This window comes from Hemiscyllium ocellatum, chromosome 8, assembly GCF_020745735.1.
Source record: "Hemiscyllium ocellatum isolate sHemOce1 chromosome 8, sHemOce1.pat.X.cur, whole genome shotgun sequence".
Classification (NCBI taxonomy): Eukaryota; Metazoa; Chordata; class Chondrichthyes; order Orectolobiformes; family Hemiscylliidae; genus Hemiscyllium; species Hemiscyllium ocellatum.
In genome coordinates this window covers 12,833,276-12,846,009 of record NC_083408.1, presented here as the reverse complement: position 1 = coordinate 12,846,009, position 12,734 = coordinate 12,833,276, and positions in this window count along the sequence as shown.

Genomic DNA, 12,734 nt, shown 5'->3' with positions numbered 1-12,734 from the left:
GTAAGGGTTATAAATGTGGAATGATATCTCAGCACTGAATTAATGTAAAGATATTGCAGTGTAGAATCACTCAATTACTTTGAATATTGAACTGTATTTTAACTGAGAAAACACAGTTGAATTGATTTGATTATATTTCACTCCATGTTAACATTTAATGTATTTCGAACCACAATACGAGTTTCCTTTTTACATATATAAAACTTACTTAAAATTCATCGCACGCTTATGTGAAGAAAACAGAATTAACATCTGCTTGTTCCTTCCTTTATCAATGACTGTTCATTTTGAATTTGTGCAAGTTGTACATTGTTGAAAGGAAGAGAAATTGTCTTCAGCTGAATATTCACATTGAATGACTGATGCATTTTTTAAAAGCAAAGTACAATGATCGCGCAGATTTGTCAGTTTGTCTTTCAAAGAATTGTCATGCGATTCCTGTTTATTTCAGACTAAAATAATGTTTAATTTCTAGTCCATTACACATAGAAACGACACAATTAATTCCCATTCAAATTACTACAATAAACAGCTGATTAGTTTTCATTTGTGTAACCACATTAAACATAATATTACAGTCCTGCCCGTCCTGAATGGGAGCATTATGAAAGGAGCTTGTGGGGCTATGGTAGTGCCTCTATTACTGTACCCGACGCAAGGTTTCGAATCACACTTTCAACAGAAATATATCAAGAGCCGCACTGAATGTTGATTAGAGAATACCTAAGCACAGACTGAATTGCTTTTCAATCCAACATGAGATCTGTTTTTATCTATTATGTCAATAATCACAAAATCTGATACTTATGTATGTCAGGTTGCCAAGAAATGTGTGTTGCAAAATTCGCTTTAGTAACTTTGCTTTTACAAAAGATTTGCATCTGTCTCTGTTTTCGCTAACTGAAAAAAATCTGAAGAGGATTTTCACTTTTATGAATAAAGGGGAAATTTTTCCAATATAAATTAATGCTTCTTCGATTTACGCCATTTCAGCTTATGAACGCTCTACTTTCGGATAGTGGGAATACCTGTATCGAATTCTGTTGCTTATAAGTTCCTGGAGAATATTTGAAAATGTTACAGAATTAAAGGTTACGATGTCTAAGTAATGAGATTGATCTTTTTTTGTTGCAAAGGGGCAAGTCCAAACAATTGAAACACATTAAACATTATTATCTCGTGCTATAAATTGGAAATAAAGTTGATATCTTCTTCAGTAAACTAACAAATGCTCCGACCTATTACTTGTCAGTCAGCTGATTGCCTACTTTGTAACTAAATGTTGTGATTTTTCTAAATATTCCTCTGTCCTTTGATCAAAGTGAATTTGTAATTGTTGTTCAGTTTATAAAGTGTCAGGGAATTGTTTTTATTTTTCCATTCACCCATTCTTTTTGACCATAAGATTAAAAAGTTTTGAAAATATTGGAGTTTGTTCATTTAAAAATAAGGCATCTCTCACATATCTGATTTCTTGTATTGTGATTCAAGAATGTTTCCTTGTGGAATTCAACTAAATTCCAAACATTTGTTGACTTCAAACAAGATCTGTAACACAAAGTTATCAATCTGTTGTTAATGTTTCACCTGGTTACATTGACATTGATTAGGGACTCATTCAGAGAGATCAACTGGCAATTATAAACTCTTTGCAGAATTATTGAATTAAAAAAAGATACAGACGTGCAAACATTTTTTGGAAGGAATTGCTTGTCCATTCAAATGTGTAGACTGTTCAAGAATTGTATATTGCCTTCCATTGGTTTTCTTGTCGAGAAATCAATTTTATAATTTACGTGAATTTTAATGTGCTCTGTATTTTGAAATTTGTATAAGATTTAAGAAGAAAAAGAGGATCAATTAACATGAGAACTTCAGTGAATAGACAGCACAGTAAATTAAATTGACAGAGGCAACCTTTAGTATTATCTCTGAATATTCAGTCAAATTATTCTAATGACTAAAGAGCATGGTGCCAGAAAAGCACAGCAGGTCAGACAGCATTCGAGGAAAAGCAGAATCGACGTTTTGGCCATGAGCCCTTCATCAGGAACCTTTTCTGATGATGGCCTAATACCTGACAGGTCGATCCTCCTGCTGTTTGATGTGCCTGCCTTTTTCCAATGCTACAGCTTTCCTTACTTTCTCCAAAACTGAAAATGTGAGCATCAGCAATTGAACAAGACCAAATTAACACATTTTTGCAATATTTATAGTGAAAACCTGTTTGAGAACATGCACCAAATATGATTGAACAACACTCTTGCCGTTAGAATCCTTGGCCATTCATAATAAAGAATAACCCTGCTCTGAACAACCAGTATGATATATAACGAATGAACTGAAATACCAGAGGACGAAGATTGCTTTTACTAGAGGGAATGATAACCAGATCCTTACTGTGATAGTGATGATTGATCTCAGGAACAATAAGATATTTACTGTGATTATTCCACTGAACAGTAATTAAATGGTCATGAAGATCTTTGTGGCTTTATGTGCAGTGTTTTGTTTGAACATTGATTTCAGTAACATTGAGATATTTTACAAGATTAACAATTGACATTTAAAGATAAGTTTTAGATGCAACGTTGAAAAAAGTTGTCAGTTTTGTTTAGCGAAACAATTCTAAGTTTATCGAATCCCTACCGTGTGGTAACAGGCCATTTGGCCCAAAAAGTCTACACTGACATTCCAAAGAATAATCCACTCAGCAACATTCTGCTCTCAGATTACTGGACATTTACTCCTGACGAATGCACCTAACCTACACATCCCTGAACATAACGTGCAGCTTAGCATGGCCAATTTACCTAAACTACATATCTTTGGATTGTGGGAGAAAACCCGAACATGCAAAATAAACACAAACATGTGGCCGAGGATGGAATCAAACCCAAGTGCATAATACTGCAAGACACGAGTGCTCACACTGATCCTCTGTTCTCAATGCCCAGCCCCCATGCAAGAAGTGAGATAAGTGAGAGACGTGCAAAGTCAAATTTCAAATGAACACCCTCTGATGTTGCCAAAGCGTATCAATGTTACATTCAATATGAATAGGTGAATGGAAAATGAAAAATAGAAATCCCTGACAAATCATGAATGAACAATAATTAGAAAATTAATATGATCAAAGGGCACAACAATATTCAGGTGAATTGCATTGTTTCATTACAAATTTGGGAATTAGCTAACTAATGAATAACGGGAAGTGACATTTGTTTATTTCACTGATGAAGAAATTGACTTGATTTTCATCTTTGTAACACTGCAGAATACCGATTTATGCACCTGAAATGTTTGAATTAAGCTCTTTCCAACAAAAACAATTAGTGAAATCACATTGACTTCTCCATCTTTAAGACTGCAACAATATCAAATACTTTCCAGGAATTTAGAACCAGTAGTATTAGTTAATTTGGTTGCTAGGGAACTAGAAGAGAATAACAGCAGATTCTGTGAATTAGTCATTCAATGTGATTATTCAGCTGAAGACAACATCACTTCTTTGAAAAAAATGCTCAACTTCGAAAAATTCAAAATGCATTGTCATTGTTTAATGAAACAATTCAGAAATGTTAATTCTTTTTCATTTGACTTAACAAAACGCAGGAATTTTACATGATTTTGTGTCATGAAAAATCCTTAAATCTTATTATGATTAGAAATACAGTAGATGTTTACATCAAAGTGAAATATATTTAAATGAATTCAACTATGTTTCCGCAGGTAAAACAAGAATTAATATTAATAATGGTTGAGAGATTGCACACTACAATAGTTATTCATGTAAAGAGCCGTAATTCCACATTCACAACACGTACTGGATTGAATAATTATTAGGTAAGAGCAACAACTGAATTATAAAATTAGATCAATGAATTTAGAAATAATGAGACATCTCTTTTTGCTATGTGACTGAGGAATATGTGCAAACAAGCAGGAATTATTGCTATGATAAGTAATTGCAGGTCTGTGATTTCGGATGTTGTTCAAATAAGCAAACATTGGACATTCCAAGGATGAGAAGTCCTTGGATCCATTGTAGGAAACCTGACCTGAAAATAAAGTTTCATATTGCAGTGTTGGTACTCAGAAACAATTGGTTAAGTTAAAATGTGCATCTCACTTCACTTGTTCAAAACATTTTCTTAAATAATTGCGCAATTATTATCATGACAAGGGCTTGACAATGTTGTTATATGAGCAATTCAAATGATTCAATATTGCAAAAATACGTTGCTGTTATGTTGATTGGATATTTATTAAAATTGACAAATTGTGGATAAAATATAGTAACTAGCTTTATGAATTGAAGAAAAAATTATTAGCCATTCAGTGATTATAGAAAACTTATTTCTTTCTTTCCTAAAAAATGAAGGTAACATAAGAAATATGAATTTCTATCAAATGGTATAATCATCGAGACATGTTATTTGAATTTAGATGATTAATATTATGATCAGAGTTCAGATGTTTGTATCAGAATTTGGAAGAAAGTTAATAGATAATTAAAGTGAGCATGAAAGTGAACAAATGATGCAGTGAATGACATTTGTTACATAAAGGAATTATAATAATTGTTCATTATTGTACAGTGATGAATAATGTTGGAAGAGAAAAGACAAAAAAAAAGTTCAAAACAGTTCTTTTCTTACAATTAAATGACACCAATAATCATATTGCAGAGCGCGTGATTTGGAAAATAAAGTCATTTAATGTGTTATATAAACTGAAAACTATTCCATTTTTGCAAAAATGTAATTTTCCAAATTCAAAGTTTAGGTTTGCTGAAATATACAACAAAAATGGGTGTTATTTTAAATATCTCTTGCACACAAATGAAAAATAAGTAAACTTAAAGATTCATAGAATGGCAAAACGTTTGTTGTTTGCATGATTTAATTACAGGCAATATCTGTGATAAAGTAGAAGCATCGTTTTAAGCAACATAAATCATCTTGAACTACTGAACTGAAATAGAAGATATCAATTGCACTTGTTGCATGGAATAGTAAACAAATGCTTACTGTTGTGATTGGTTTCAGGAGCAATAAGGTACTTACTCAGGTTATTCTACTGAACAATAATCAGATGATGATGGAAGTCTTTGTGTTGCTTCATGTGTACTGTTTAGTGTGAACATTGGGTTCGATAAAATTGAGATATTGGCATGAATTAGGAACAGATTGATAATTGGGTGCGAATGATCTGATTTAAAATCAGACAGTTTTTGATTTTTTGGAGGATTGCTGTGTGAAACATTCTTAAACCACCATGCAATCAACGGGATAAGTGAGAGATATGCAAATTGAACTTTCAAATGAACACACCCTGATATTTTCACACCATTTCAATGTCACATCCAATATAAATATGTGACAGGAAAGCCAAAAACGAATATTACGCAATTCATCAACTGACCAATAATCAAAAATTAATAAATAATAGCAAGTGACATTTGTTTACTTTACTGAGAAGTAATTGATCTTTTCTCATATTTATAGCACTGGAGCATAAAATTCTGCGTTATTTTAACTAAGATCTGCAGAACAAGAGAAAATTAATGACTATCATGACTCCGTATATTTCAGCTTTATGACTGCAACATTCTCAAACATTTTCTGAGGAGTATTGATTGAGTTGAATTAGATATATTTTGCTATGAGTGACGAGAAGAAAGTACATAGCAGATACTGCGATTATTTGAATGGATGATGATACCTCCAAATAACCGACTGATATTGTGATTGGATATACAGTAAGTGTCAGCATCGAAGTAAATTATAATAAAACCAATTCAAAAATGTTTCCAAGTTTAAAATAAATACAACATTCACAATGATTGAGAGATTGTAAATTGCAATGTCCTTGCAGTATTTATTGTACAGAAGCATAATTCCACGTTTGTAGCCCTTATTGGATTGCACAATTATTACATGTAAGATATATTCGCAACAAAGGGATTTTAAAAATTATATTCGTGAATTTGAGAATAATGAAATATCTCCTCTTGATATTAGACTGAGTAATTTGTAGAAACGAAGAGTAATATTGCAGGGAAAATAATTGGAGCTCTCTGAATTTCAAAGGCTGAGATAATTGTTACATTTCACTTGAGCAAAAATCAGACTTATATGAAGAATTTTCCAAGGGATATTATTGGTCGTTTGGTATGTGCATGGGCCTGAACAAATAGGTATTAATATAGTAGCATTGACAATAAGAAATAACGAATGATTTTTAAAAAATACTGCATTTTTACAAAGTCTATGTTAAATTGCTGTGCAATTATTGTAATTGATAATTGCTTTTAGAATCCTGCCAGATAAATTAACTTAATATTTTGAAAATGCTTTGCTCTGACGTTGATTTGATATTCATTAAGATTAAGAAACTGAAAATTAAAGCATAAAACTTAGCTGTATGATGTGAAAAAATCATTCAGCAGCAATTGAAAAAAAGATTTTGTTTAAAAATGCAGGCAATGCAAGATTTATATGCTTCCAGTAGTTTTCTTGAAGAGTCATGTCAATTCTCTTGATGTAATTTTTACCACAATAAATGTTTCGATATTTAATTCAGAATTAGGAGGAAAAGAATTAGGTCATGAAAGTGACGATTATTGTGAACAAAATATAGAGTCACTGACATTTGACACGGAAATGAATTCTCACAATCGTGTGATTATTGTTCACTGAATCTAATATGGGAGGAAAAGGAGACTTGTCAACGTTTCCAAGCTATTTTTTGTTATAATGAAATGAAAATAAAAATCATTTTGGAGGGCAATTTGTTTGAAAAAAGTCATTTCATATGACATTTGAGCTGAAGACTCGTTCCTGTTTCCACCATTGTAGTCTTTACAATAATTTAAAACTTAGTGTTGGTTGAACAAAAGAACAAATTGATATAATCAAAACGTTTTCTTGTACACCAAAAAAAGTAAATGTAAAGCAATTTTATCATGAAAATTATATCGCTCTGAATGTAACCATTTCACACACAATAAATGTTTGTATTGAATTGAAATGTCATCACAGCTGTAGAAGTGTTTCCCCTGACAGGGAATGAGGACTCAGGAGGCAGGCTGAGTTCAGGCACGTGGAAGATGTTTACTCATGCAGCAACCGGGTAATGAAGGGATCATCCCCCGAGGCCAATCTCGGAAGGAAGATCCATGACACACAGCAACATGTACAGTAAAAAAAAAGCATTTTTATGGACTTTAAGCCACAATGGCGCAATGCAATGTGGTTACAGCCCTTCCCTCCTCATCCAGCCACCCAATTGAAACGTAAAATCGCAGATAGGCATTCTAATGGACATCCCTAGATTCCTATTGTGATATTTCCACGCATCTTATAGACTTAGATTCCAAAGTTATTCCTGAACTCCCTCTAACGTCTCAGGATACCTCATATTTGGGACATTTAGAATTCTGCTCTTCATTATATTTTATTTTATCAAAGCCAATTACTCCTCATATTGTTCACCGTCTTAATAATATATGTACAAAGAAATAGAAAAGACAGTTAATTATATCTTACTTGCTGTAAGATTATTAATATGACTTGTGTTATGAAGTTCATTATATTGTGTAAAATTATACAGCTACCTTTTCTGTCAGGACTTTAGAATTAATAGGCAGTCAACATCATACCGTGAAGTTAATTCCTAAAACTAGCTAACTTCAAATCTCAGTCTAAATGCTTTTCTCTAATGTTTTTAGTGGGCATTGGTTACATGTATTAAACTTATGTTGCAAATTTCCCCTATTACACCCAAGAATCTGTAATTAGAACCTATGTTTAATCTTGTGAGTAACTGTAAAGTAATAACTATATCTGACAGATGGAATCTTCTGTTGTCATGATAGCTGCTTAGTGAGTTAACTGGGCTGCACCCTGCAGCTGCTGTTAATTCATTTACTGGGACAATTATCCTTTCATTTATGAAGATCAGGATTGGTCATTTGTCTGTATGTCGGCACACTCTTATCAAGAAATGTCTGGAATTCTGTAGTCCTGGAGTTGGAGCATTGATAGTGTGCTTTCTTTTAATTTAAGGCTGGAACAGAATGTTAGTCTAGTTTATCACCCCCTGACACCACGTATTTTAGTTCTAAGGTAGGCTGCCTCTTTTTGATTGTCAGGCGTTTTGTATGAGCCAATATGGGCCATTCTATTCCAGGTTGGGGAAAGCCATGTCCATAACAGCAAATCAACTAATATTCAAGTATTGAAATAAAAATCACCATTCGCTACCATTGGTATCTGTCAATGCAATACGTTTACGTGACTGAGCCTTAATTTCACACTTAAAGCTAGATATACTGGATTGGATCAATTCTTAACTGTTAGATATAAGCAGAAATTAATCTTAAAACATTTCATAGTAAAGTTAAAAATGATTAGAAATCTCATGTGGCTGCCCGTCATGTGTAAAAATGAACAGCATTTTTTGAAGTGTAAAATAATCAAACGTCTCTTGATATGTATGGACGAATATTAATCCAATGATTTCTGTGAACATTCAAATGACAAGGGAACAGATATTATCTGTGAGTGTTGGATAAGGAACCATTAATTAGTCTGTGTTTGTGTTATGCTGGAATAAGAGAACTTTTTTGACACTAAGAAATACCGCATTAAATTAAAATGTGAATTTGATGATGTTTGTTACAAAACCTAAACTGAATTACTGTGAGATTTTTTGGAATGACAATGAATTGATAATTAATTTTAGAACTTTGGCAAAGTAAATTATTCAATATTTCTAAATGGATTTGCTCTGATAATGACTAGATATTTCTTAATCTGTCAGCTGAGAATGCAAATTATGGCATGATGGTATGGAAAGACATTAGGCATTCAGTGAATGTTCATCAGAAATGGTTTGTCATTCAAAATTCTCAGATCTTCAAGATTTCTATACTTGGTTCTCTACTTTTCTTCTGGAGAAATTAATATATAATAAGAACAAATTCTGCATTGTATTTAATTCATGCAAGTTTTCATAACGTCAATATTTAGACATTTGAGTCAGAATTATAAAGAAAATAAGTCAATAAGGAAGATTTGTTTTCACAGAACCATACAGTCAACAGCATTTATCAACTTATTTGTTTCAATATTGTCTCCGAATAAACGGATAAATATGTTTAATGGGGATCTTTTGACAATGTAATGAGCCACAATTACATTTATATCATAATTGTTGAATTTTAAACTTATCAGAAAAAAAAATCCTATATTCAGGACTTGCTTCATCTCCATACATGTTACGCGTACTATCCTCAGTCATAAGAAGTAAGGTGTCATCATGGGTCTGGAAAAGATGTAGTGTGTAAATTATAATAAGGTTTCTCTTACATATCTTTGGATCAGGTGTGAGCGTGATGTTTGTTGTGATTATTCATCCTGAGAACAATAAGGCACGTACAAAGTGTTTTTCACCGAACAGTAATTAGGTGGTCTTGAAGACTACTACGAGTACTTTGATTTCAATAATGTTGCACTGATTTCCATGATCTGGGAAATGTTTCACAACAGTTTACCAAAATTCAGTATTCTAAGCATTCAATGGGTTCCGTGCAAACACCCTTCACTTGTCGTCATTTTCAAGTGAGGGGTATAACGTTCAGGCACTGGCTGCAAGTCAAGGTGCGAGGAAGTCTGCTTAAAACTCTCCAAAGCACAACTCTCGGACTGGTTGTGACTGGAACTCTCGAACTTTTGTGACCTCTTTGACCGGTCTTTCCACAATTTTTCTGGAGCTGATTATTTTGTCTAATGTTTGCTTCAGTTTGGCCTTTTTAGCTCCGATTTCTCCAGCTGTAAGAATATTTAGAATGTTCAATTATGGGCGACAGTTCACTTGACCTTAGTGGACAGGTAAAATATGTTTTGCAGATGCTGGATTGGGGTGCACAAAGTAAAAAAATCACACAACACCAGGTTATAGTTCAACAGATTTAATTGGAAGCACACTAGCTTTCGGAGCGACGATCGGTCATCAGGTGATCACCTGATGAAGGAGCGTCGCTCCGAAATCCAGTGTGTTCTAATTAAAACTGTTGGACTATAACCTGGTGTTGTGCGATTTTTAACCAGGTAAAATATGGTTCACTTATTGTTTTAATAACGAATTGAGAAATAATGTTTGCATTTTAACAAATAAAAGCTTCAATTTTTTCAGTGGTTTTCAATGACATTGATTAGATACTCATTATGAGAGAACAACTGACAATTACAAGCTATTTGCAGGATTATTGAATTGATAAAGGATACAGACGTGCAGAGATTTTTTGGAAGGCATTGCTTTTTCATTCAAATATCTCGGATGTTCAAGAGGAAATGTAAGCTGTTCATTGGTTCTCTTGTCCAGATACTAACTTATAATTCATATGGCTTTCATTGTGCCTGGAGTTTTGAGATTTGTCTCAAAGTTAAGAAGAACACAAGGAGCAATTAATATGAGAACTTGAGTGAATAGAAAGCACAGTAAATTTAAATTAACAGAGTGTGAAAAACAAAACTCACTCACTTCAATAATTTCAGTCCAAGACATGATCTGAAGCAATCAGTATGTTTATTAGACGCTTGCAAGCGTGGTGCCTGGAATAAGGCACACAGAGTTTAGCAAATACATATCTTATATAGGATTCACTACTCCAAACCCGGTGCCCATTACTATTGTTTCTCTCTTGCCTTATCCGGCCTTGTGCATAACAATGTACAAATTTTACTTGGCCATTTCACCACATCCTGCTGTGGCCCATTGTTAGGTATATCCTCCATCACCTCTACCTAAATCCCCCACTTGTGACATTTCCTCGCTTTCCCCAACCATATTGATCCTTATGACCATTTAATTGGGGTTTGTTTTTGTGTTTTTGCAAAAGTGGGAGACAGATGCTTATAACTACTGCTTGTACAGGCATATTTGGCTTAACCTACATCCTCACAGCACCTTGTCATTGTCTGTACCATCTACCATTGTTTGCAGGCGCCTTACATTGTTGTATGCACATTTTAGCTCATACAAACACATATATATTTCCTTCACATAGTTTTTATGCTTGTCGACTCATGTCTTGGTTGAAACAATTATACACTGATGTGAGTGCATTTTCCTTGCTTGAATAATTATGATCGCAGAAGTAATAGTACTTTTCCGATATCCCACAATTTCCCCCTTTTTCTTTAATTACCATTTGTTAACTTCTGCATTTTTCTTTTAAGCATTGCCCCCAAATTTCACAAGCATCATTCCGGAGATTTCATCCATCTTGGTCTCACTCATCCCCTCATTATTTAATCGACAAAGGTCCTCTGCCTGATTGCCGTTTCGGGGCATCTGTTTTATTAAGGCTGTTCAATCAGTCTTTGGGTGAGTCCTCGAATACAGAGCATGATACAATACCCAATGGCTACCAATACTCCAGCTACTACTATCAGGGAAGTAAGGAGGGACATGACCACCCCTTTCCAATTTCCAAACCATGATCCAAGCCATCCCGTGAGATATGTGGCTACTCCTGAACTCTCAGCCAGTTCCTCTGCTAGGTAGTTAATCCCCTTAACGCCCGAGTAATTGAACCATCAGTTGCAGTGTTATTCGGAATAAAGGTGCAACAGCTTCCTCCTAACATCACTCACACAGATTTTTCCCGCTAAAATCAAATCAAGGTCCGTTCTGTTTTCCCATGCCTCCGCAGTACCAGCACAGATCCGCTCGGAGAGCCTTTGGTGCTGAGTAATTCCCTCCCTTGTCCGTTTCGGTGACATTCTTAATCGCTGTACATACTTTCAGCTCCTCCAAATCTCGAGACCGATTTGTACCTTGTCTATGCACACACGTCGTGTGATGTCTGACTGCGGCTGAAAACGTAAGGGGGGCTTTTGAATCTTTCTTCTCCAAGGGAGCGAACATCAGGGATATGGAGGTACAATTCCTATCATTCCATGCAGTCTTATTCTGTTACAGGGCTATCATACATTTCATGCCCTTCCTGTCTCGCTTACACCCGAGCAGAAAGGGAACCACCTGGGCCACTGGTCTACTGGAGGCACATGCATAGCAATTGCTCTTGTTCAGACTTCTTACAGTACACTTTACCCATTCAAACCAGGCATTTGCATCCCCATATCCAGTTTCTATTTCAGTGGTCTTTTTCAAGTCCTTTATCTCTGTATTTTTTTTACTACTTTAGGATCATTGGGAGTGGTGAAAGGTTGTACTTTGTGATCCAATAGATCTGCCTATTTTCCCTGTCCTACGCTAATTTGAAACCAACAGCCCGAGAAATCCTTCCCGTTCCCTTACATTTCTATCCCAAACATTTCATCTAACTGTATCTCATAGGTGCCCCCCACCCACCCCGAGAATTGCTTTGTGCCATGTGGTTTTCTTTTTCATTAGGTATATCGGGACAATCGAGAGGTAACCGGAAGGTGGCCTGTTTTATTGTGACAAGACAATTATAACAAGTACCATTCCCAAAGGACTTAAGATGTATCTCTGAGCTGCGGTACTGTCTCTGATAATCTCCATCCGCTCAGTTTACTAATCTACATGTATCAGGTCTCTTACTTGAGGATTATCAGACTCAGGGACCGTTAATAACACATATGAAAATTATATTTGACAAAATCCCAATACTGAGAGAGTCAGCCTAATTCTCAGCATTCCCAGCATTCCAAAAATTGTGCTGAAGCACAAAAAAA